This window comes from Leucoraja erinacea, unplaced genomic scaffold (assembly GCF_028641065.1).
Source record: "Leucoraja erinacea ecotype New England unplaced genomic scaffold, Leri_hhj_1 Leri_801S, whole genome shotgun sequence".
NCBI lineage: Eukaryota > Metazoa > Chordata > Chondrichthyes > Rajiformes > Rajidae > Leucoraja > Leucoraja erinaceus.
Window position 1 is genome coordinate 21,979 of NW_026576731.1, and position 27,717 is coordinate 49,695.

General features: G+C 43.2%; 1 pseudogene; it reads left to right on the forward strand.

Moving 5' to 3' along the window:
* On the forward strand, positions 1-27,717 carry LOC129694798 (NXPE family member 3-like; annotated as a pseudogene).

Below are 27,717 nucleotides of genomic sequence, written 5' to 3' on the forward strand. Positions count from 1 at the left end.
GAGTCGTTGATCTGAAAAATCAATTTTGTTTCACTCTCTGATCTCCTTAAACTTTCTTTGGTTTAAAGAGATATTGAGAAAGCACCTTGACTGATGGTATAATTGTATGGTGTGGCAATGCAAACGCCGGAGGCTGCAGCGGGTGTTGGTCTCATCCCGATCTATCATGCAAACCACACACGTCACAATTGATAGCATCTATTTGAATCATCTCAAGTATGGGCCATCTACCATCAAGTCCATGCCCACTTCTTAATGCTTCCGCCAGCTTCAGCTACTTTCCCACAAATGTCAAGTGTTTGAACTCTAATCCTGACTTGGCAGCGGAACATTTCGACCCACTTCTTGCAAAACCATGAATTCGTTTTGCTCAATGTGAACACTGATGTCCTGCTTTTTATATTTTTGTATTATTGTTCTTGCCTTTCACCTCCTGAGGAGGAATTCAGAAATGCTCTCATAGAAGTTCAAGACACAGTTTTACTCCGTGTTGTTCATGATGTCAATGGCCAAACTAAATAACTTTTACTGATACTTTAATTTTTATAAAAATGAGAGTCAAGTTTATTTCGTCTGAAGAAGCGTCTGATTACTTGTTGCACACGGAACAGGAGTACGTGCCGAATGTGTAATGGGTGTGCCATTATATAAGGACATATATGCGGAAGGTCAGCGCTAAGATCTTTGGGTCAGCGAACGTGGGAAGAGATCATTCAGTTTGACGCATTCATTCGTGCTAAATGTGACCAGGTAATACCAACAGCAATCTGTCTCCTGCAGATAATTTCAAAACTTCTCGACATCAATGAAAACAAAATAATTGCGAATCACAGGTAATTCAACGCCGTCGCGAACTCGTTTATGTTATTATGTTTTAGAATCAAATGAACTGTTGGTGCCTGAGAAACCACCCTCGCGATAAAAGCAGATACAAGGAACCGCAGATGCTGGTTGACAAAGAAAAAGACAGGAAGTGCTGGAGTAACTCAGCAGGTCAGGCAGCATCTCTGGAGAACATGGATTGTGGTCAGGACCCTTCATCAGACTGAGTGTGGCGTGGAGGGTTTTTTGAGGGGTAGATATTAGTATCTTTGGTAGATATTGTTAGCCCTAGAAACAGTAATATCCGACCAACCACCACCACAACCTCTCCAACCACCACAATCAGTCTGAAGAAGGGACTCGACGACAAACTCCATCTTATCGATATTCTCCAGAGATGCCGCCAGATAAAGGCTGCGGCTTTAAACTCTCGGAAGTAAACTGGTCGATGGAGGGCTGATTCATAGAACTATTATTTCATGTGTTTTTGACAAATTTATTTAAAGTACGGGGCAGATTATAGATTGACTCACGATGAATGACGTAACGCTAAATCAATATCACAGGTTGATCAATAAATCCGATGACGGGCGGAACATTGCGGAGGATGCGTGCGGGTGTTTTACCCGGGGTCTTCATGGCTTCAGCCGTTCAGGGACCAGAATATTCGATTATATTGACAATTGCAAAACTTGAGAGCTTCAGCAGAAGTCATGAAATATACGCGACGGCCGGGTGACAATTTTCCTAACAGAACGCTGTACTTAACGTAGTGAAGCGACAATTACATACGAAACATAACTAACTTCATACCAATGATGTTCCTCCAGTCCTTTGCCACAGTTTTACTCCCACTGTATGCCCCCACTCTAACCTACCTCGGAGTGACCCTTGACAGGACCCTATCCTTCAAGGAACATCTCAAAAGAACAGCAGCTAAGGAGAAGTCCAGAAACAATCTCCTCAGTAAGCTTGTTGGCTCAAAGTGAAACACTGCGCATTTCAGCACCAGCCCTTGCATTTTCTTCAGCCGAATATTGTGCCCCTGTTTGGTCCAGGTCATCCCACACACACCATGTGGACACTCAATTGAACTCAACAATGAGGATCATCACAGGAACAATCCGCTCAACACCACTCCCCTGGCTCCCTGTCCAATCCAACATAGCCCCTCCACACATCCGGCGATGAGTCCTCACTCAAAGGATGCTCCAAAAGACCAAAAACTCCCCTCACCTGCCAATTCACATGGACATCTTCAACCCACCCACTGCTCAACTTCAATCTAGACGACCAATTTGGAAGAACCCACCACCAGCTGATTTCACCATCCAATCAGCTTGGAAAATAGAATGGGAGTCCAAGGACATCCCAAATAAACATCTGGTGTCAGACCCCACCCTACCGGTCCCTGGCACCAATCTCCCAAGGAAGCAGTGGACGACGCTGAATAGATTCAGGACTGGACATGGCCCCTGCTTGGCCAGCCTTCACAAATGGGGCAGCAGTTCAACCCCACGGCGTGCTTGTGGAGAGCAGCAAACAATGCAACACATCATTGAAGCTTGCCCTCAACAAAGACTCAAAGGAGGACTTGTCACCCTTCATACAGCAAATCAAGAGGCAACTGCTTGGCTAAAGGACTTTGCATTCGCTAAATAAATAAACTCCCACTGTCATTTTGTAAAGTTAACGTGTGAAGCCACGGGCGGAAACTCTCGAGCTGTTAATTGTTTTCTTAGTTGTAGATGTACACGGGAGTGCGGGGCCCTCCAACATGGACAAACAAGCTACAAAAACCCCCACTCATGTCGGACGATTCCTGATTGTGTTGTTGCTGGCACTGGCATTGGTGTTTCTAAACTTGCGGCATATAAAGGTGTGTAAAAAGGTAAAACTAACGCTCATGCCACCACGCATTAAATTGATAACTATGTAAAATAGTAAGATTAACTGAGAACTTACCGATGGAGTTTGATCTTGAAGTGCCAGATGGGCATCAGCCTGGGGTGGGATGTAGACCGCGGTCAGGATGATGGAGGTGAATTCCCTCGTTAGGTAGACAGGATGGCATTTCACAGCCAGAAGTTCCAGGTGTGGAGAGCATGAGTTGGACAGGACTGCCACGTTTGAGCACCACACAGAGTTGACTATGAGGCAGATACCCCCTCCTCTCCCTTTCCCAGATGCCAGGGAACGGTCCATACGGTGGATGGAGAAACCCATCAGGCTGGACCGCTGAGTCTGGGGAGCTGGGGGTGAGCCATGTATCTGTGAAACAGAACACAGAGCATTCCCTCAGCTCCCTTTGGTAATGCAGTCTTGCCCTTAATTCCTCCACTTTATTTTCAAGGGACTGTACATTGGCCAGTAGGATAGTAGGGAGAGGGGATCGAAGTCCCCTGCACTTCAGTCTGACCTGAAATCCTGCCCGTCGGCCACAATTTAGCAACGTTACAAAATTTTGAGATTTAAAAAATCAAATCTGCAATTTATCCCATCAGATAAAGCATAAACATAAGTTTAATTTGACACCAAATTCACTTTCATATCTTCAGTATTAAAAAAGTTATGGCCATTTTCATACTCGGAAATTAGCACCTTGTTCCCTATTGCTTTTGCATTGACAACACAAAAGCTGTGATCGAGGACAGTCAAAAGCCCATACATTTCTTAAAAATTAAGAGAAATTCATGAAATTTTCAGTTATTATAGATTGAAGCATTCTGAAACAAATATAAAACATCTTACTTGGATGACCTGAAATATAATTAGTTAATTACCTTATTGTAGTTAATTACAAAATTGACCGTTGTGACGGAAATAATGATAAACACCCAGACTGCCTTGAAAATTCAAAATGTGATATTTTCAAGATCAGAACTTTAATATATTATATAATGTATTATATGCTGTAAGTCTGTAACAGATAGGTAAATAAATTACAATTTCTAGCAATAGACCAAGTCTTTATGGAGAAGATCAGTTGCTAGCTGGTACATTGACATCTCATAATCAGTAGCATCATCATACTCCTCAGATTGTAAACAATAAGCAACTCTGTACACCTTGTTTTTCCTCAACTTTTCAATTTTGGCATTGTAAACTACAGGTTTTTGCTCTTCAAACCACGCATGATATGCCTTCTGCCCACTACTTTCCCATTAAGAATGTCCTGTAGATTCAATTTCTTAAGAAAAGGATATGTTTTTTAAATAGCCTAAGTATCCAAATAACAAACTAATCCCATTCACACAAGAATTCACAATATAACATGATTTTTAAATCTCACTGTCATAAATTCATATTCCAAATGGAATGAATTTGATGTTTAATTCCCATAAATTAATCTAGAAACATCCACTCAATATAATCAAAATTTTAATTTTTTTGCACAATACATGTGACTAAAACTGATATTTAGTGAATATATTGATTATGGATAGACAATAACACAAAATATAGACGATTTAGATGCTCTTATGACATGATTGTCCTAAAAAAAAGTGCATTTAAATCATCTTGCGAGTGGGTTTTTCTGGAACGCGATCGATTGGATCGTTGCATTTGCGGTGAATTTGAACCACATATCGGCAGGAAAAACAATGCCAGTTCATATGGGGCCAAGACACATTTTCGCAACATCAAATTTGATTAAAGCCATCCCAAGAAGCAAGTTTATATGTAAAATAGACGACTTACCCGGAGTTTTGTCCCGTTCATGCGATCCGTCACGTTGTAAGTGGTGAGGGCGTTAGAAGTCACTTTTTATTTTAATCAAATCATTAAATTGTCTCGCGATTAACAAAGAAAAAACAAACGGGAACGCAAGTCATAGAAACATAGAAACATAGAAATTAGGTGCAGGAGTAGGCCATTCGGCCCTTCGAGCCTGCACCGCCATTCAATATGATCATGGCTGATCATCCAACTCAGTATCCCGTACCTGCCTTCTCTCCATACCCCCTGATCCCCTTAGCCACAAGGGCCACATCTAACTCCCTCTTAAATATAGCCAATGAACTGGCCTCAACTACCCTCTGTGGCAGAGAGTTCCAGAGATTCACCACTCTCTGTGTGAAAAAAGTTCTTCCCATCTCGGTTTTAAAGGATTTCCCCCTTATCCTTAAGCTGTGACCCCTTGTCCTGGACTTCCCCAACATCGGGAACAATCTTCCTGCATCTAGCCTGTCCAACCCCTTAAGAATTTTGTAAGTTTCTATAAGATCCCCTCTCAATCTTCTAAATTCTAGAGAGTATAGACCAAGTCTATCCAGTCTTTCTTCATAAGACAGTCCTGACATCCCAGGAATCAGTCTGGTGAAGTCCGATCGATTTTTCTTCATCAGCTAGCAGCCCAAGGAAGTCCGCCTCCGACAGACAGGAGAAGACATCATTTTAATCCCGCCCCCCCCCCCCTCCCCAAGCGCAAAGTCCCGCACACGGCCAGTGGCAGAGCTGCAGCACTGCTGAAGGTAAGTTTTGTAACATTGCTGCACAATGGAAGCCTCTCCGTTGCTTACTGTACCTGCTGTTTCTGTGAAACTGCGCTGGAACGGGAATCCCCTTCTACAGAGCAGCTCCAGCTCCGTTGTGATCAGGTATTTCCACACAGTTGGCAGCTCCAGCTCGGTTGCCCCTGGGAGATCCTGCCTATCAGCTCCGGAGGTCTTCCCGCTGTTTCCACGTACGGTGCCTGTGATCCTTAGTTGGGTCGGGTGTTCTCCAGCGATCGAGGGATCCTTTACAGTCGGGGGCTCCCGCAGCTGCAGGAGATCGCGATATCGCTAGTGCCTTCAAGTGCACAAGCAGCTTGTCCGTTACGGCACTGATTTCTGCCGTTTCTCTGATCCAGGTGAGTTGAGTGAAGTTATAAATAATTCTCTTCTGTTGAACTGCTGACAAAATGTCGCCACAGGCAAGCGCCATCATTTACGGGTACCTTTCAGAATAGCAGGCAGTGACTAGTGGGGTACCACAAGGCTTGGTGCTGGGATCGCAGCTATTTACAATATATATTAACGATTTGGATGACGGGATTAAAAGTAACATTAGCAAATTTGCAGATGACAAAAAGCTGGGTGGCAGTGTGAACTGTGAGGAGGATGCTATGAGGATGCAGGGTGACTTGGACAGGTTGGGTGAGTGGGCAGATGCATGGCAGATGCAGTTTAATGTGGATAAATGTGAGGTTATCCACTTTGGTGACAGGGAGGCAGATTATTATCTAAATGGTGTCAAGAAAAGGGGAAGTATAACGGGATCTGAGGGTCCTTCTTCATTACTTACTGGAAGTAAGCATGCAGGTACAGCAGGCAGAGAAGAAAACGAATGGCATGTTGGCCTTCAAAGAGGAGTTGAGTACAGGAGCAAAGAGGTCCTCCTGCAGTTGTACAGGGCCCTAGTGAGACCAGACCTGGAGTATTGAGTGCAGTTTTGCTCTCAAAACTTGAGGAAGGACATTCTTGCTATTGAGGGAGTGCAGCGTAGGTTCACAGGTTAATTCTCAGGATGGCAGGACTGTCATATGTTGATAGATTGGAGCGGCTGGGCTTGTATACTCTGGAATTTAGGATGAGAGGGATTCATATTGAAACATATAAGATAATATGGGTTTGGACACATTAGATGCAGGAAACATGTTCCCAATGTTGGGGGAGTCCAGAACCAGGAGTCACAGTTTAAGAATAAGTAGTAAGCCATTTAGAACGGAGATGAGAAAAAACCTTTTCACACAGAGAGTTGTTAGTGTGTGGAATTCTCGGCCTCAGAAGTGGTGGAGGCTGGTTCTCCGGATGCTTTCAAGAGAGAGTTAGATAGAGCTCTTAGGGATAGCGAAATTAAGGGATATGGAGAGAAGGCAGGAACGGGGTACTGATTGTGGATGGTTAGCCATGGTCACATTGAATGGCGGTGCTGGCTGGAAGGTCCGAATGGCCTACTGCACCTATTGTCTATTGTCTATCTTTGTTTGTTTGTTTATGATTTGATCTATTGAGTACAGTGTTGCAAACCTGTTGTGCTGCTGCTGCCAGTAAGAATGTCATTGTTGCGTTCTAATACATATGACAAGAAAACACTTCAATCTTGAATAATAATATTCTAATCACGTTGTTAAAATTCTGTGATTGAAACTAAAATTTGAAATTTTTAGTCTTGATGATTATAAATGCTGTAAAACAATTTGAATTTTTTTTTTAATTGAATTTGCTGTTTTCCATAGTTTGCGCAATTTTCAATTTCCGGAGCAAAGTCAGTGTGGATCAGATACCCAGCTCCGAAGAATCATTCCACACTACAGCAGGAAGTAAAAATGCCGAAGACTGAATGGATCCACAAGCTGATGCAGTATGGCTATCATTCAATCATAGTTTCACCCTTGAAGAAAGAACAGAGGGGACAGTATTGATGAAAATGATTGAATGGCCAAAGATTCCCGATCCCAGTGTGACCTATAGGAAAAGCAGCGACCCATTGCATACTTGCTTTATCATTTTAAATCCTGAGAAGACTTTCCACGTTGGAGATCAATTGCAGGTGATGCTGCGAATGTTTGACTTTGACGGAAATCCAAAACAATATGGAGGTGACTATCTGCAAGCGCGGATTCACACCCCAGACGTAAAGGCTGGTTCAGCAGGGACAGTTATAGATAACCAAAATGGATATTATTACATTAACTTTACTTTATCCTGGCCGGGAAAAGTCCAAGTGTCAGTTTCCCTCGTTCATCCCAGTGAAGGGATCAAAGTACTAAAACGGCTACGTGAAGAACGGCCAGATCGAATTTATATGAAAAGCACTTTCAAGGCTGGAGCAATTTCAAACACTACTGTTTGCAATCTGTTTTTAACTCCAACTAAACCACTATGTAACTTTACTGATCTCAGGACAGGAGAGCCTTGGTTCTGTTACAAACCAGAAAATCTTCCATGTTCTACTCGAATCAATCATGCTGGAGGTGGATATTTGACAGATATTTTAATTGGAGAAGAGAGGCTGTTTATCCAAAGGTATTCCACCTACATTTTATCTTTTATATTTTGATATTTTGCAAAAGGATTTGAGTATAGGAGCAGAGAGGTTCTACTGCAGTTGTACAGGGTCTTGGTGAGACCACACCTGGAGTATTGCGTACAGTTTTGGTCTCCAAATCTGAGGAAGGACATTATTGCCATAGAGGGAGTGCAGAGAAGGTTCACCGGACTGATTCCTGGGATGTCAGGACTGTCTTATGAAGAAAGACTGAATAGACTTGGTTTATACTCTCTAGAATTTAGAAGATTGAGAGGGGATCTTATAGAAACTTACAAAATTCTTAAGGGGTTGGACAGGCTAGATGCAGGAAGATTGTTCCCGATGTTAGGGAAGTCCAGGACAAGGGGTCACAGCTTAAGGACAAAGGGGAAATCCTTTAAAACCGAGATGAGAAGAACTTTTTTCACACAGAGAGTGGTGAATCTCTGGAACTCTCTGCCACAGAGGGTAGTTGAGGCCAGTTCATTGGGTATATTTAAGAGTGAGTTAGTTGTGGCCCTTGTGGCTAAGGGGATCAGGGGGTATGGAGAGAAGGCAGGTACGGGATACTGAGTTGGATGATCAGCCATGATCATATTGAATGGCGGTGCAGGCTCGAAGGGCCGAATGGCCTACTCCTGCACCTAATTTCTATGTTTCTATGTTTCTATGATATTTCCATTTAGTGTTTTCTGTTTTAATTTCAGATATCTAGCATCTGCAGCTTTTTGCTTTTAAGTTACAATTCATTTTGGTTCTTTATTTATGGAGTTCTTAGTGATTTAAAGTATTTAGAGTATTATCTTATTACTAAAAATTTAGGTAGTCCAGTTTCCTCTCGTATCCCAAGTACACGCTTCTTTCCGGCGGCTGTCACTCTACTAAACAACGTACCTCGGTGACTGCCAATCACCCCCCCCCCCCCCCCCCCCCCCCCCCCCCGGACACGATTATTATTTATTTTTTTATTCAAATCGTTTGCTATGTCGCTCTTCAAGGGAGATGCTAAATGCATTTCGTTGTCTCTGTACTGTACACTGACAATGACAATTAAAATTGAATCTGAATCTGAATCTGAATCTGTTGGTAGGTCGGTCAGTTGCTTATTATTAAGGCTGCCTTAAAACACATAAAGGGGGATAAATCCCTGGAGCCTGACCGAGTGTATCCTAGAACATTGTGGGATGGGAGGAAATAAATTGCAGGGGTTAGGGCAGAGATATTTAATTAATCGTTAACCATAGGTAAGGTATCGGAAGACAGAAGGGTGGCTAAAGCTGTGCCTTTATTTAAGAAGAGGATAGGCTAGGGAACTATAGCCTGGAGAGCCCAACATCAGTGGTGGGAAAGTTACTGAAAGGAATTCTGAGAGATTGGATCCACCAGCATTCGGAAAGTCATGGACTGATTTATGGATAGCCAGCATGGCTTTATGCATGGGAAATCGCATCTCCTAAATTTGATTGAGTGTTTTCAAGAGGTGGCAGAGGATTGAAGAGGACAGGTTAGTAGACATTGACTGCAGGGTATTTAGTGAGGTCTTTGATTAGCTCCCACATGGTAGGCTGGTCTTGAAGGTTAGATCACATAGGATCCAGGGTGAGCTGGCAAAATTGAACACAAAATTGGCTTGGTGGTAGAAGTCAGAGAGTGATAGTGGAGTGTTGTTGATCAAATTAGCGGCCTGTGACCAGCGATATGCCACAGGGATTTGTTGTTTCTCAACTATATGATTTGGTTGAACGTGTAGGTGGCATGGTTTCTAAGATTATGGATGAGACCAACATTTTTGGTATAGTGAAGTGAAGAAGGTTATCTAAGATTACAACAGGATCTGTATTAGCTTGGGCTGGGGACTGACAGATGGAATTTAAGTCGGACAAGTGCTAAGTATCTCACCCTGGAAAAAGATTCTGATAATCTGGCCTATCGTTATCTCTCATAAATTAACATAATTCTATATTTTTCTTGCATATGGCGTGCACAGCCTAAAGTTGTAAGACAACTTGTTCTGTTTGATCTGTTTGTGCACGCTGGGTTGATTGCATTCGTTGCAATAGGGTGGACCACGTGAAAGTTGCAATCTCCCACCCCGACATAATTCTCTCAGGTAGCCCGTCAGCTTCTGACATTCCAGAGAAAACAATCCCAGTTTGTCCAACCTCTTCTTATAACCAATGGTCTTTATATTTAAATGATATTGTTTATTTTTATTTATGCTACCAATGTGATGATATTATAATGAATGCTTCATGGGTTCAGGGAAAATGTATTTTTATTTTGTCTGTTTATCGTTTTTCTCTACTCTCTATTTGGAGGGTACTTTTTACATGCAGAGGTTCTGATCCATCCTGATAATATTGGTCTTATTACACATTTGTTACCTTGCACAACCATCTTGTAATTTGTCTTTAATTTTCTAAATGGTTCCTCAGTTGAACCCCCACTACCTTGGTCCACTCCTTGAAGTATTATAGGGAGGTATTTTATTTTCCAGCACAAAGCCAGCAAGCCTATCCATATTGAACTGGTTCCTTCTCCCTAGGTGTCTACAGAAATTAATATGCAGCCTGCATTTTCCCCACAATGGCACACAAGCCATGGATCTATCTGATGTATTCACAAACAGAAGTAATCTCCATGGAGAGCAATGTCCAAACAAGGCCACATTGATGCTCCAAAACGTTTCAGTCTTTCTCACCACAATGTTGCACCTTATCACCAACAGACATCCAGTTGGAATGCAGCAAATCTAGTCTTTGCAGGGATAGGTTTATACTGGCAAACCCTTTTGACCTTTAATCACAGACTTACGTTATTAACTTTGTTGTTTGATCCCTCTGTCAAAGCAGGGAAGTTATACTGAGCACTGGTTGAGGCTGACTTGCAGAGTTTACGCTAACTCATCCAGCTTACCCTAACTAACTTCTCTGCAACTCCTTTTTGTTGTTAAGACATCTGCATTGTAATGATGAGATGATCACTTGACATGCCCATCCAAGGATGCTGACTGACTGAAACCTCTGCAATGTGGGGGCTCAATTGATGTGGTGACAAAGAAGGCACTGACACAACTCAATCTTTATTAATATTCATATCAGTTTTAAATTAGTTAAACTATTATAAAGATAGTTAGATCTAGCTCTTAGGGCTAAAGGAATCAAGAGATATGGGGAAAAAACAGCAAAGGGGTACTGATTTTAGATGAGCAGCCATGATCATATTGAATGGTGGTGCTGGCTCGAAGGACCAAATGGTCTACTCCTGCACCTGTTTTCTCTGTTCTATGTTTCTAAATTTACAGGCATTTGACTAAACCATTCAACAAGAGCTTTGTAACTCTTAATCGCCTAATTTACTAATATACTTTTCCCATCTTGCTGCCCAATAATTGAAACAACCAAGACTTGGATTCCAGATGTAAAATTAACTGGTTGGGATTACTTCAATGGGTTATAATCTTCTCCGAGTTAAGATGTCAGGGTTCGCCTTCTGTGTCAGTTGTCCTTGAGTAATATCACTCACTCCTGGTGTACTTGATGTTTCTTTGATGTTTTCACATCAATCTTCTAGAAGGCTGGGGGTCCTCAAATCCCAAATGAGACAATTGGAAATTGGAGCTTGGATTTGATTGCTCCTGACAATATTCTCACATTGGTATCATAACTAAGTCTTCCTACATTGCTATTTCATCATTTTAAACTGTACATCTGGTTATTCCTTATTGCCATAGTGATAAAACCCTTTTTCCTGAGTTTGATGCCTTCGTTACTATCGGATTTTCTTGCCTTAATACAACTAAATGGTCACTGTTGTGCTTTCACTTCATTTTGCCTCTGAGCCTGGAAACCCTGTGAGAATGATGAGAAGATAGGATGTTACTTGCTTCTGCTTTTCCTTCTATCATGAAGATCTGATTACAGTTTGTCCCACATAGTTTAATCGCCATCGATGGCCTTTTGCAACAGTTCCTGATTCTCTATTCTGTGTCAATATTCTTCCAGTTAAATTGTTGTTAATTATTTTAATCTTCTCGGTAAACTTTATAGATCATGAGGCGAGCATGTGTGAAGTAATCAAATGGAAAATGATAGTAAGATTAAACGAGAATTTACCAGTTTGAAGTTTGAACTTTATTTTATGAGGAGTTACGTTGAGGGATTATGTGAAGAACCCGCCAGCCCGCATGCGCATCAATCTTCAAAGCAGCGGTGTGAAATCACAGATGATAGTTGGTGAACTAAATATAGTAAGATTAGAGAACTAGCATACCAGCTGACCTTTATGATAAGGGTTGGGAGTGGAGGGCATGTAATCCCTCAACGTAACTCCTCATAAAATAAAGATCAAACTTCAAACTGGGAAGTTCTCGTTTAATCTTCCTATTTAACTTCAGGAGTCACGTGAGTGACTTCGTGAAGATTTCAAAGCTCTGTGATTTCATGCCGTGGAACAAGTCCATGTGTCACACACTGTAATAACTGACTGAGGAGGAGTAACTGTAAAATGCACTCAGACATAACAGTTATTTGAACATGCTGATGCTTTATTAACAAAAATAATAATGACCCCTTACAGTCGGGGCAAATTATAAGACAGAGTTTAGAATTGAGTCAGCAAATAACCCAGGCTTGTCTATGTGTTTATTATAATATGTTTGAAAAGTTCTTTCACTAGATCATCCTGCTGTCGCAAGGATATGGTCCATGGGAACTTCCAAAAGTAGGATGACAGTGCACTTCTGGCACAGTTAATGGCACTGTAGGACAGACCTTCATCAAAGTACAGACCGGTCAAGATTTCTAATACATCAGTCATGCAAGGCGTATTTTACGTTATGTCAGTTCGTTCACAGAACGTCTCCCATTTTCTGATATAGGAGATATATTGTTTTTTGGTGGAATCTCTCCATGCCGCTGTGATCATATCCACGGTTCGATCCGCTAGTCCAATTCCCAAAAACGGTCTCATCAGATTCTGCAAATGAACAAATTTGACCGGTCATGGCACGGGTGACTCTTACCTGTCACAGGATGAACCAACAAACTATAGTATTTGGGATTTGCCATGCAGGGTTCTGATACCATACCCAGAACCACAGGGAACCATGGTTGAGGAGGCCAGTTGGGTACTGCCAAAATACCCGAAGCGGAGTCTTTTTGCATTTTTGCAAGACCCGACTGATGAGGCAGAAGGGAGGAAATGCATAGAAAAACAGTCCTCCCCAATGCAGCGAGAATGCATACATCTCCACTGCCCCAGGATCTGGCTGCCAAGCAACATATGTTGGCAATTGGTGATTGAGCCTGGATGCAAACAGGTCGATATCCGGCTACAATGTCAGTAAACACTTTGTGGTCCAACATCCATTCGGTGTTGTCATTAAATAGTCATGACCTGGTGTCCGCCAATGTGTTAAGTTTACTGGAAGGTAAGTAGCTGATCCCCAAATATTTTTCTTGATGCACCAGTGCCAAATAAGTTTAGCCAAATAATCACAGGATATCGACTTAATTCCACCCATGCGATTAATATAAGCTACCGCAGTTGTGTTGTTGACCTGAAGTTGAACATGCAAATGGTACATGTCTGTGCCTTCCGCAAAGACCGCTCCCTCCATAACTCCCTTGTCAATTCTTCCCTTCCCTCTCGGTCCACCCCCTCCCCGGGCGCTTTCCCTTGCAACCGCAAGAGATGCAACACTTGTCCCTTTACCTCCCCCCTCGACTCCGTTCAAGGACCCAAGCAATCGTTCCAGGTGCGACAGAGGTTTACCTGCATCTCTTCCAACCTCATCTATTGCGTCCGCTGTTCTGGATGTCAGCAGATCTATATCGGTGAGACCAAGCGGAGGTTGGGCGATCGTTTCGCCGAACACCTCCGCTCGGTCCGCAATAACCAAGCTGACCTCCCGGTGGCTCAGCACTTTAACTCCCCCTCCCACTCCGTCTCCGACCTCTCTGTCCTGGGTCTCCTCCATGGCCACACGAGCAGCACCGGAAATTGGAGGAACAGCACCTCATATTCCGTTTGGGGAGTCTGCATCCTGGGGGCATGAACATCGAATTCTCCCAATTTTGTTAGTCCTTGCTGTCTCCTCTTCCTCAGCCCCCCTGCTGTCTCCTCCCATCCCCCAGCCTTCGGGCTCCTCCTCCTTTTCCCTTTCTTGTCCCCACCCACCCCCGCCCCCGATCAGTCTGAAGAAGGGTTTCGTCCCGAAACGTTGCCTATTTCCTTCGCTCCATAGATGCTGCTGCACCCGCTGAGTTTCTCCAGCTTTTTTGTGTAACCTTCGATTCTCCAGCATCTGCAGTTCCCTCTTAAACACTTGATATTGTCTATATAGTTTACATCTACAACCCTGCCCTCATTAACATTCATAGTTGCTTCTTCAAAAAATGAATCAAATTCAGTTGTTTCCATGGAACATGAGACTGAGGGGCGATTTATTTGAGATGGATTAAATTATGAAGGCCCTGGATGAGGAAATAGAAAGAGACTCTTTTCTTAGCAAACCATAAAAATGTAAATGAGTTACTGGAACAATGACTGGATATGAGAAGTTTTGTCACCCTCATGTGCATGAAAAGCTATGACCTGCCAGGCTCAGGACCTTGTTCTAGAAAACGAGTTTTGCTTGAATTGTGAATAATCTCTGATTATCCTCTAACCTGATGTTTTAGTTGTTAGTTACAGAGTCTGATATTTTAAGAAAATCAATTGTTACCAGTAGAATAAAGTAATTTAACGTAGATCAATTTGGATTTAGATGGATTTGCTAAATTACAGGTTCCATACTATTCAGAAGATGACATTTGAAGCTAATATTGTGGAAGCTACATTAATTGCAATGTGCTAGGTTGGATAAGTAGATTATTTGATGACTTTCATGGACTGTCCTTTGTATGCATTTTATATTGACACAGTGACTTAATGAATGGTATTAACATTTGCAGTAAAGTCAACGTCAAGAAGCCCATATTACCCTGTGCCATGGGTTATATAATCGTAGAGTCGTCACCTCAACCAAGTAAGATCATTTTCAATCATGTCTAAAAAAATTATAGTCTAGTGTATTGGAGGAAATAATACTAGAATAGTGAAGCAGTTCCTCGCAGAATAAATATGCAGACCTTACAAACAAAATATAACATTATAGCACATGTAGTTCTTTCTTGAATTTGAAGATCATTTATGTTATAATTTATTCAGCAAAATGTAGTATTTTCCAGGGCTAGTATTGATTCAATATTATGCACCTGTCACTTCTCAACCAATACAATCCATTTATTCTTATAGGAGATATGGTTGCCAATTGTATTTTTATAATTTTAATAGATGGTTGAAAATATAATCTAAGATAAAACTGCATTTTTCTGGGACTGAACCCTCTTTTCTGGTGTGGACCATCTGTAGTGGAGGCAGATCATCACCCAAAATACATCTAGTCAGTGCAGCTCTTCCATTGAGTTCACCGAGCCAGCTCTCAACAGCAACTGTACCAATAAATGAAGGTGTTAACTTTTTGAACAGAAAAGGTATGGGCTTGAAGTACTATTGGTTAACCTGCTACTAATCACTTGGGTGATATGAAATTTTAAAGTAGCAATTCTGTGACCTCCTGGCAGTTCATTCCAGATGTGAAAAATATGCCTCTGAGATCTTTCTTTCCCTTTGCTCTCTAACTTTAGAATCCTCTAAGTTGGGATAAATACTGGGTGTTCACTTTATTGCTGCCTCTCATAATTTGATATAATTTATCTGTAGTAACTCCATCTGCACCATTTTACACGGTTCTACTATTTACTGTGCAAGTCCAACCCTGGTTGACAGACCAAAATACAATGTATCACACTGATCACAGTTAAATTCCATTGGCCACTCGTTAGCTCACCTCCCCAACTGAGCTATTCTGTTGTGTACTTCAATATTACCGTGAGGTTTGAGAGAGCATAGGGTAAGAAGGATCTCGGGCATCATTTTCACTCTTGAATGAGCTGCCAGATAAGGCTACAGAAGAAGATACAATTGCTACTTTAATAAGATAGAAATTGATAGGAACAGTTACAGGCTAAATGTGGGACTAGCTCAGAATCCCAGAATGATCAACATGGACAAAGTAGTCCGAAGAATCTGTTGCCATGCTCTATAGCTCTGTGATTCAGTAGAATATGGAGAAAATGAGCTCTGTTGTGTAAGTATTACTCACTGTCCACCATATCAGCAATTTGGGTATAAATTTACTAACAATGTTAACTAACAGCAGTGGATCCACACTGACCCCGGCCATACACAACTGGTCACAGGCCTTCAATCAGAAAAACAACCTCCACAACTACCATTTCTATCTCCACTGACCTCCTTACCCCTCCTCCACACTGCTTCCTCTCCCAGTTTGACCTGGTCACCCCTACTGAAATCTCCAAACTCATTAGCTCTTCCAAACCCACTACTTGCTCCCTCGACCCTCTCCCCACTCCCCTGCTGAAGTCCTGCCTCCCCGTTCTCTGCCCCTCCCTCATTAATCTCTTCAACTCCTCATTGTCCCTAGGAATTGTCCCCTCTGCTTTCAAAACTGCTGCTGTCACACCAATCTTAAAGAAACCTGGTCTTGATCCCTCCTCTCTCATTAACTACCGCCCAATCTCAAACCTCCCCTTTCTTTCAAAAACCCTGGAGCGCATAGTTGCGTCGAAACTTCATTCCCACCTCCTCGCGTATAACCTATTCAAACACCTCCAATCTGGATTTTTCCCCCTCCATAACACAGAAACTGCTCTCCACAAAGTCCTCAACGACCTCCTCACCTCTGCTGACACTGGTTCCCTCAACATCTTCATCCTCCTCGATCTGAGTGCAGTCTTCGATACCGTGAACCATAACATCCTGCTTACCAGACTTAAAGACCTTGGCATTGAAGGTTCTGCACTCAGCTGGCTCCGTTCCTACCTTTCCAACCGATCCCACTTCATCTCTCTCCATAACCACACCTCCGCTACAGCCACTGTCACTCAAGTCAAGTCAAGTCAAGTTTATTTGTCACATACACATACGAGATGTGCAGTGAAATGAAAGTGGCAATGCTCGCGGACTTTTGTGCAAAAGACAAACAACGAAACAACCAAACAAATTATAAACGCAATCATAACACACATATTCTTTTATATAATAAATAATGGAAGGAAAAACGTTCTGTAGAGTTAGTCCCTGGTGAGATAGGCATTTACAGTCCGAATTGCCTCTGGGAAGAAACTCCTTCTCAACCTCTCCGTTCTCACCGCATGGCAACGGAGGCGTTTGCCTGACCATAGCAGCTGGAACAGTCCGTTGCAGGGGTGGAAGGGGTCTCCCATGATTTTATTTGCTCTGGAGTTGCACCTCCTGTTGTATAGTTCCTGCAGGGGGGTGAGTGAAGTTCCCATAGTGCGTTCGGCCGAACGCACTACTCTCTGCAGAGCCTTCTTGTCCTTGGCAGAGCAATTCCCGAACCAGATGGTAATGTTCCCGGACAAGATGCTTTCCACTGCCGCTGCGTAGAAGCACTGGAGGATCCTCGGAGACACTCTGAATTTCCTCAATTGCCTGAGGTGGTAAAGGCGCTGCCTTGCCTTATTCACGAGTGCTGAGGCGTGTGATGCCCATGTCATATCCTCAGAGATGTGGACTCCCAGATATTTAAAACAGTTCACCCAATCCACAGGATCCCCATTTATCCTCAATGGAGTGTACGTCCTCGGATGATGTGCCCTCCTAAAGTCCATGATCAGCTCCTTCGTTTTTTTGATGTTCAAGAGGAGGCTGTTATCCTGGCACCAGAGTGCTAGATCAGCCACCTCCTCCCGGTAGGCCTTCTCATCATTGTCCCAGATCAGGCCCACCACCACAGTGTCATCATATAACACCATATAACAATTACAACACGGAAACAGGCCATCTCGGCCCTACAAGTCCATGCCGAACAAATTTTTTTCCCCTTAGTCCCACCTGCCTGCACTCGTACCATAACCCTCCATTCCCTTCTCATCCATATGCCTATCCAATTTATTTTTAAATGATACCAATGAACCTGCCTCCACCACTTCCACTGGGAGCTCATTCCACACCGCCACCACTCTCTGCGTGAAGAAGTTCCCCCTCATATTACCCCTAAACTTCTGTCCCTTAATTCTGAAGTCATGTCCTCTTGTTTGAATCTTCCCTATTCTCAAAGGGAAAAGCTTGTCCACATCAACTCGGTCTATCCCTCTCATCATTTTAAAGACCTCTATCAGGTGCCCCCTTAACCTTCTGTGCTCCAGAGAATAAAGACCTAACTTATTCAACCTATCTCTGTAACTTAGTTGTTGAAACCCAGGCAACATTCTAGTAAATCTCCTCTGTACTCTCTCTATTTTGTTGACATCCTTCCTATAATTTGGCGACCAAAATTGTACACCATACTCCAGATTTGGTCTCACCAATGCCTTGTACAATTTTAACATTACATCCCAGCTTCTATACTCAATGCTCTGATTTATAAAGGCTAGCATACCAAAAGCTTTCTTTACCACCCTATCTATATGAGATTCCACCTTCAAGGAACTATGCACGGTTATACCCAGATCCCTCTGTTCAACTGTATTCTTCAATTCCCTACCATTTACCATGTACGTCCTATTTTGATTTGTCCTGCCAAGGTGTAGCACCTCACATTTATCAGCATTAAACTCCATCTGCCATCTTTCAGCCCATTTTTTCCAAATGGCCTAAATCACTCTGTAGACTTTGGAAATCCTCTTCATTATCCACAACACCCCCTATCTTGGTATCATCTGCATACTTACTAATCCAATTTACCACACCTTCATCCAGATCATTGATGTACATGACAAACAACAAAGGACCCAACACAGATCCCTGGGGCACCCCACTAGTCACCTGCCTCCAACCCGATAAACAGCCATCCACCATTACCCTCTGGCTTCTCCCATTCAGCCACTGTTGAATCCATCTTGCTATTCCTGCATTTATACCCAACAGTTGAACCTTCTTAACCAACCTTCCATGAGGAACCTTGTCAAAGGCCTTACTAAAGTCCATATAGACAACATCCACTGCTTTACCCTCGTCAATTTCCCTAGGAACAACCTCTTCAAAAAATTCAAGAAGATTAGTCAAACATGACCTTCCAGGCACAAATCCATGTTGACTGTTCCTAATCAGACCCTGTTTATCTAGACGCTTATATATATTGTCTCTGTATCTTTTCCATTAATTTGCCCACCACTGAAGTCAAACTAACAGGTCTATAATTGCTAGGTTTACTCTTAGAACCCTTTTTAAACAATGGAACAACATGCGCAGTACGCCAATCCTCGGGGACTATTCCCGTTTCTAATGACATTTGAAATATTTCTGTCATAGCCCCGGCTATTTCTACACTAACTTCCCTCAATGTCCTATGGAATATCCTGTCAGGACCTGGAGACTTATCCACTTTTATATTTTTCAAAAGTGTCAGTACTTCTTTTACTTTGAACCTCATAGTATCCATAGCTACTCTACTAGTTTCCCTTACCTCACATAATTCCATATCCTTCTCCTTGGTGAATACCGAAGAAAAAAAATTGTTCAATATCTCCCCCATCTCTTTTGGCTCTGCAGATAGCTGTCCACTCTGTCTCTCCAATGGACCAATTTTATCCCTCCTTATCCTTTTGCTATTAATATAGCTGTAGAAACCCTTTGGATTGACTTTCACCTTACTTGCCAAAGCAACCTCATATCTTGTTTTTAGCTTTTCTAATTTCTTTCTTAAGATTCTTTTTACATTCCTTATACTCCTCAAGCACCTCATTTACTTCATGCTGCCTATAATTATTGTAGATCTCCCCCTTTTTCCGAACAAGATGTCCAATTTCCCTTGAAAACCAGGGCTCTTTCCAATTTTTACTGTTTCCTTTCAACCGAACAGGAACATAAAGATTCTGTACTCTTAAAATTTCCCCTTTAAATGTCCTCCATTTCTCTTCTACATCTTTCCCATAAAACAAAATGTCCCAGTTCACTCCTTTTAAATCATCTCGCATCGCATCAAAGTTAGCCTTTCTCCAATCAAAAATCTCAACCCTAGGTCCAGTTCTGACCCTCTCCATAGTTATATTGAAACTAATGGTATTGTGATCACTGGACCCAAAGTGCTCCCCAACGCATACCTCCGCCACCTGTCCAGTCTCATTTCCTAACAGGAGGTCCAGCACTGCCCCTCCTCTAGTAGGTACCTCTATGTATTGCTGCAAAAAACTATCCTGCACACATTTTACAAACTCCAACCCATCCAGCCCATTTACAGAATGTGTTTCCCAGTCTATGTGTGGAAAGTTGAAATCTCCCCCAATCACTACCTTGTGCTTACTACTAATCTCTGCTATCTCCTTACATATTTGCTCTTCCAATTCTCGTTCCCCGTTTGGCAGTCTATAATACACCCCTATAAGTGTTGCTACACCTTTCCCACTTCTCAATTCCACCCAAATAGCCTCACTAGATGAGCCCTCCAATCTATCCTGCCAAAGCACTGCTGTAATATCTTCCCTGACTAGCAATGCAACACTTCCACCTCTTGCCCCTCCAATTCTATCACACCTGAAGCAACGAAATCCTGGAATATTTAGTTTCCAATCACAGCCCTCCTGCAACCACGTTTCACTGATCGCCACAACATCATACTTCCAGGTGTCTATCCAGACTCTAAGCTCATCCACCTTTCTTACAATGCTCCTAGCATTAAAATATGCACATTTAAGAAAACCCCCGTCTCTTATTCTCTGTTTATTTCCTTTATTTCCTTTCTCCTCTTGTGTCCGAGTGCTTCCCATTTCTGCTTCTTGCCTCCCATTCTGGAGTACCCTTTCGCTATTTGAGTCCCTCGCCCCAACCATTCTAGTTTAAAGTCTCCCCAGCTGCCTTTGCAAATCTCCCCGCTAGGATATTGGTCCGCCTCGGGTTCAAGTGCAACCCATCCTTTCTGTACAGGTCCCACCTTCCCCAAAAGAAGTCCCAATGATCCAGAAACTTGAATCCCTGCCCTCTGCACCAGTCTTTCAGCCACGCATTTATCCTCCACCTCAGCAAACTTAATTATTGAATTGGAGCTGAACCTAGCCACACAGTCATGTGTGTACAGGGAGTACAATAGGGGGCTGAGGACGTAACCCTGGGGCGATCCTGTGCTCAGGGTGAGGGACTCCGATGTATTCCCTCCCATCTTGACTACATGGGGCCTGGCGGTGAGAAAGTCCAAGGCGTTCCCCAAGACTCTGTTCTCGGTCCCCTCCTCTTCATCATCTACATCCTCCCCCTTGGTCATATACTCCGTCACCTCAAACTGGACTTCCATTGCTATGCTGATGACACCCAGATCTAACACAGCACCAAGTCCCCCCATCACCCCCCTCTCTCCCATATCAACTCCTGCCTTTCAGCCATCAAATCTTGGATGCAACTCAACTTCCTTAAATTAAACAGTAACAAGACAGAATATCTCCTCATTGGCTCCAAATCAACACTTACCAAAATTAACAACCCCACTCTCACTATTGACGGCACCACTGTCTCCCCATCTCCTCAGGCCCGCAACCTTGGCGTGATCTTTGACTCAACCCTCTCCCTTGAGCCTCACATCCGCCATGTTGTCAAAACATCATTTTTTCACCTCCGCAACATTGCCAAAATCAGACCCTCTCTCACACCCCCCGCTGCTGAAAGACTCATCCATGCCTTCATCTCCTCCCGACTGGACTACTGTAACTCTTCTCTTTGGCATTAATTCCAGCAACATCAACCGACTCCAACTGGTCCAGAACGCAGCCGCCCGGCTCATGACCCACACCAAATCCTGGCACCACATCACTCCAGTCCTCAAAGAACTTCACTGGCTTCCCATTTCCCACCGGATCATCTACAAAATCCTGGTCCTCACCTACAAAGCCCTCAACCACTTGCCGCCCCCATATCTCACTGACCTCCTCTCCCCCTACCAACCCTCACGGTCCCTCAGATCCATTTCATCCGGTCTCCTCTCCATTCTGAAATCCAACCTCTGCACTTTTGGAGACAGAGCCTTCTCCAGGTCAGCTCCCAGGCTCTGAAACTCCCTCCCACAATTGATCCGAACTTCTGAGTCCCTCACCATCTTCCAGTCCCGCCTCAAGACCCATCTCTTCACCTCTGCATACCCTTAGTCCCATGTCCCCTCCCCTTTGCATCTCTGTCTTACTGCTCTATTTTGTTTTGTTCTTGACTCAACATGTAAAGCAACTTTGTGTCCTTGAAAAGCGCTATACAAATAAAATGTATTATTATTATTATTACCCTATGTCATCCAAACCAATTTTGAATCCAATGTCTAGCCTACCTTGGAATCCATATGATCTGATCTTGCAAACAAGCTTACCAATGTGTGATCTTGTTAAAGGCTTTGCTGAAGTCCAGAAAGAGAACATTCACTGCCCTGACATCATCAGTCGTATATTACATAGAAACATAGAAACATAGAAATTAGGTGCAGGAGTAGGCCATTCGGCCCTTCGAGCCTGCACTGCCATTCAATATGATCATGGCTGATCATCCAACTCAGTATCCCGTTCCTGCCTTCTCTCCATACCCTCTGATCCCCTTAGCCACAAGGGCCACATCTAACTCCCTCTTAAATATAGCCAATTAACTGGCCTCAACTACCCTCTGTGGCAGAGAGTTCCAGAGATTCACCACTCTCTGTGTGAAAAAAAGTTCTCCTCATCTCGGTTTTAAAGGATTTCCCCATTATCCTTAAGCTGTGACCCCTTGTCCTGGACTTCCCCAACATCGGGAACAATCTTCCTGCATCTAGCCTGTCCAACCCCTTAAGAATTTTGTAAATTTCTATAAGATCCCCTCTCAATCTCCTAAATTCTAGAGAGTATAAACCAAGTATATCCAGTGTTGACATTGATAAAAACCTGACAGATTCATGAGACACGATTTCCCGCAACCAAAGCCTTGCTGACTATTCTCACCAATTCTGTCCCCTAGAATCCCTTCCAACAACTCTCCCACCACTGGCAGTGGCTCGCTGGCCTGCAGTTCCCTGATTTGTCCTAGAGCCTTTCTCAAATAATGGTGCAACATTGGCCACCCTCCCTGCTTTCAGAAACTCATTTCTGGCTAATGCATCTTAACAAAGATGGGCTGGTGCCAACGTAATTGACACAAGATTGTTCACGTACTGCTCAGATTAGTTTACTTTGTACATTCTGTCCATGAAAATTATACCTAACCACTCAAAAATGTATTGATAACCAAAGGCAAAATGTTTCTCTTTGTCCCCTTATTTTCAGCCACAGTTCTTGACGAATGCATCCGGGGAAAACCAATGTCTACACCGTCTGGCTTTTATTATAAGAATCAGTGGATGTCACTGACCTGCAAAATTCATAGCTTCAACACTCCTGCAAAAGTTACCGAGTGCCTTCGTAGGAAAAAAGTTCATCTGTTTGGAGATTCCACTATGCGTCAGTGGTTTGAATACTTGACTGCATTTGTTCCAGGTTAGTATGATTTATCACTCTATACAGATTTGTCTGGCTTATTTGCCTATCCGTTTTATATCCAAGTACAAAACTGAAATAAGGAAAAGAGTTAAATGAGAAAGGAAATGAGAAATGTCAGCAATTGTGTGAGTAGCCAGTCTTAAATGTGGTGCTAAAAGAGTGCGTGGATCAGTGAAATGAACCAAAGTATTTGTAGAAAATCATCTTACTGAAATAGTGTGGAACAGGGCGGAGATGGGTGTAGAAGTGATTTAGAGGTGAAATGCCAAGGACACTGACGCAATGGTGTAGAAAGTTATATGACCTCAGGAGCATAGTCAAGGTCAGATAGACAATAGACAATAGGTGCTGGAGTAGGCCATTTGGCCCTTCGAGTCAGTACCGCCATTCAATGTGATCATGGCTGATCATCCACAATCAGTACCCTGTTCCTGCCTTCACCCCATATCCCCTGACTCCACTATCTTTAAGCGCCCTATCAAGCTCTCTCTTGAAAGTATCCAGAGAACCTGCCTCCACCACCATCTGAGGCAGAAAATTCCACAGACACAAGTGTTTCCTCATCTCCGTTCTAAATGCTTTACCCCTTATTAAACTGTGGCCCTTGGTTCAGGACTCCCCCAACATCGGGAACATGTTTCCTGCCTCTAGTGTGTCCAAACCCTTAATAATCTTACGTGTTTCAATAAGAGTGCAGAGACGGTTCACCAGACTGATTCCTGGGATGTCAGGACTTATGAAGAAAGACTGGATAGACTTGGTTTATACTCTCTAGAATTTAGAAGATTGAGAGGGGATCTTATAAAAACTTACAAAATTCTTAAGGGGTTGGACAGGCTAGATGCAGGAAGATTGTTCCCGATGTTAGGGAAGTCCAGGACAAGGGGTCACAGCTTAAGCATAAAGGGGAAATCCTTTAAAACCGAGATGAGAAGAACTTTTTTAACGCAGAGAGTGGTGAATCTCTGGAACTCTCTGCCACAGAGGGTAGTTGAGGCCAGTTCATTGGCTATATTTAAGAGGGAGTTAGATGTGGCCCTTGTGGCTAAGGGGATCAGGGGGCATGGAGAGAAGGCAGGTACGGGATACTGAGTTGGATGATCAGCCATGATCATATTGAATAGCGGTGCAGGCTCGAAGGGCCGAATGGCCTACTCCTGCACCTAATTTCTATGTTTCTATGTTTCTAAGATCTCCTCTCATCCTCTGCCACAGAAGGTAGTTGAGGCCAGTTCATTGGCTATATTTAAGAGGGAGTTAGATGTGGCCCTTGTGGCTAAAGGGATCAGGGGGTATGGAGAGAAGGCAGGTATGGGATACTGAGTTGGATGATCAGCCATGATCATATTGAATGGCGGTGCAGGCTCGAAGGGTCAAATGGACTACTCCTGCACCCATTTGCTATGTTTCTATGTAACTCAGTGGGCCAGGCAGCATCTCTGGTGAAAAAGGGTGAGTGACCTACCGAGTGGGGAACCTTCTTCAGACTGAGAGTAGGGGTAGGTGTTATGAAGACCTGGAGCCATGAAAAGACCAGGACCAATCAGGGCTGGCCACAGATGACCCTCAGACAGGGCGGTACCTTAGTAGGCCCATTGTTGGCTAGGGAAGGTGTGATCTCAAGAGGGAAGCAATGTGGAGACTGGGGAAATGGTTAAATGACTAGGTTGAGGAAGCAGGGGAGAGGGGAGTGGAGTGAAGTATAAGTTACTTAAAATTAGCAAATCAGATTCAGATCAGATCAGATCAGATTCAACTTTAATTGTCATTGTCAGTGTATAGTACAGAGACAACAAAATGCAGTTAGCATCTCCCTGGAAGAGCGACATAGATTTATTTATTGAAATCATATTCTATTTACATGTATACAGACATAGTGTATTTCCTGTGGGAGGAATGGGGGGGGGGGGGGGGGGGGGGGGGGGGGGGGGGGGGGGGGGTGTGGTGTAGCGCCTCCCGGATGGTAGGAGGGTAAACAGTCTATGGTTGGGGTGAGAGCAGTCCTTGGCGATGCTGAGCACCCTCCGCAGACAACGCTTGCTTTGGACAGACTCAATGGAGGGGAGCGAGGAACCGGTGATGCGTTGGGCAATTTTCACCACCCTCTGCAGTGCTTTCCGGTCGGAAACAGAGCAGTTGCCATACCATACTGTGATACAGTTGGTAAGGATGCTCTCGATGGTGCAGCGGTAGAAGTTCACCAGGATCTGAGGAGACAGATGGACCTTCTTCAGTCTCCTCAGGAAGAGGAGACGCTGGTGAGCCTTCTTGACCAGAGTTGAGGTATTGTGGGTCCAAGAGAGGTCATCGGAGATGTTGACCCCCAGGAACCTGAAGCTGGAAACACGTTCCACCTCCGTCCCGTTGATGTGGATGGGGGTGTGCGTGCCGCCCCTAGACTTCCTGAAGCATTCATACCATTGGGATGTAAGCTACCCAAGTGAAATATGAGGTGCTGATCCTCCAATTTGCGTGTGGCCTCACTCTGGCAATGGAGGAGGCCCAGGACGGAAAGGTCAGTGTGGGAATGGGAAGGGTGTTGAAATGGTTGGCAATCAGGATATCCTGTTGGTCTCAGTGTGTAAGTATTCAGCAAAATAAGTCTATGTTTCGTCAAGTATAACAAGCATGTTAAGTCGCCAAGTCTACATTTGCTTTCACTGATGTACATTGGAGCCCACATTGGGAACACCAGATTTTAGAAGAAGTACATGTGAACCTCCGTCTCAGATGAAAGGACTGTCGGGGTCCCTGGACAAAGCCAAGGTTGGAGGTGCAAGGACATTTGGGGAGATATATATTGGCTATAGGCAGTCGGGATCAAGCAAATCCCTCAGTGAGTATAAGAAGCGCAAGAGCATACTGAAATCAATCAGAAAGGCAAAAAGAGGACATGATCTGGCAGTCAAGATAAAGGCAAATCCAAGATATTCCACAGGTGTATTAAGAGGAAAAAGGAGGCTAGAGAGAGAATAGGTCCATTTAGGTATTAACATAGCCATCTTTGTGTAGTGCCACAAGAGTTGAGGTAGGTATTAAATAAAAATGTCTAATCAGTTTATTTACTGAGGAGACAGTCATGGAAGCTAAAGAATTGGGACATAGATGTTGATGTCTTGGACCATATATGATTTATCAAAGAGAAAGTATTGATTTGTTTTAAAGCACTTAAAGGTGGATAATTCCCAATAGCCTGACCAAGTGCATCCTCTATGGAGCCTAGGTGGAATATAGATGCCTCTGATGCAATGGCAGTGTTAGATGGGGAACATAAAGATGGTTGCATCACTTTTTAGTTTGGTATTTCAAGCGCTCAAGAACGAAGGAGGATGCAGCAGTAAGTGGTGGACATTGTTTAGCCCATTACAGATACTGTTCTCCCCACCAATCCACTGTGAAAACTATCTCCCTTTGTTCAACCTTTACCTTGGGTGGCAGGTAAATTGACAGCTCCCTTTGGTGTGATGTTGTTTGGATTGAAGTGCCCATCCTAGTTTCTTCAATATTAACATTACCAATATTGTGACTTAACAATTTAAGTGTTCAGGTATTTTTCTGTTTAGGTATTAGAAGGTTTGACCTTGGCAATCCAAAATCAACTGGCCCTCTGCGTGCCCTCGACATGCAAAACAACATCATGCTGGAATATTTTGCTCATGGCCCGCCAATCTATTTCGTCCCCTTTTCAAGCCGGCATGTGTTCTACATTTCAAATAAACTGAATGAAATTGAAGGAGGGAAAAACACAGTTATTACCATTTGTATCTGTGCCCATTTCTGCATTTTCCCAGTGGAAGTGTACATCAGAAGGCTGCAGCATATTCGAAGATCGGTTCTACAGCTGCTCAGCAGGAATCCAGATACGGTGGTCGTTATAAAGACTGTTAATGTACGGGCCCTTATACAAGATGTAATTCTTAACTACAGTGACTGGTACTCTTTTCAACTTGATTTAGTGTTGAGAAGGATGTTTGCCGGCATCAACGTAGCATTTGTGGATGCATGGGAAATGACCATAGCCCACTACCTGCCCCATAACATTCACCCTCAACAAATCATAATAAAGAATGAAATAGATGTGTTTCTTTCATACGTGTGCCCTTCCAATAAGTGGTAACGACATCTGCTTACCATGCATCACCACAATTACATTGCAAATCATAGATCTACCCGTCTAAAACTGAATGTAATTTTAAATATTTTGAACATTTTGATTTCTATGTTTTGAATTCATCTTTTGTCACTGTATCTTTTGATTCGATTCTATTATTTTAATTAGTTATAATTCTTAACTATTACCTGATATTAA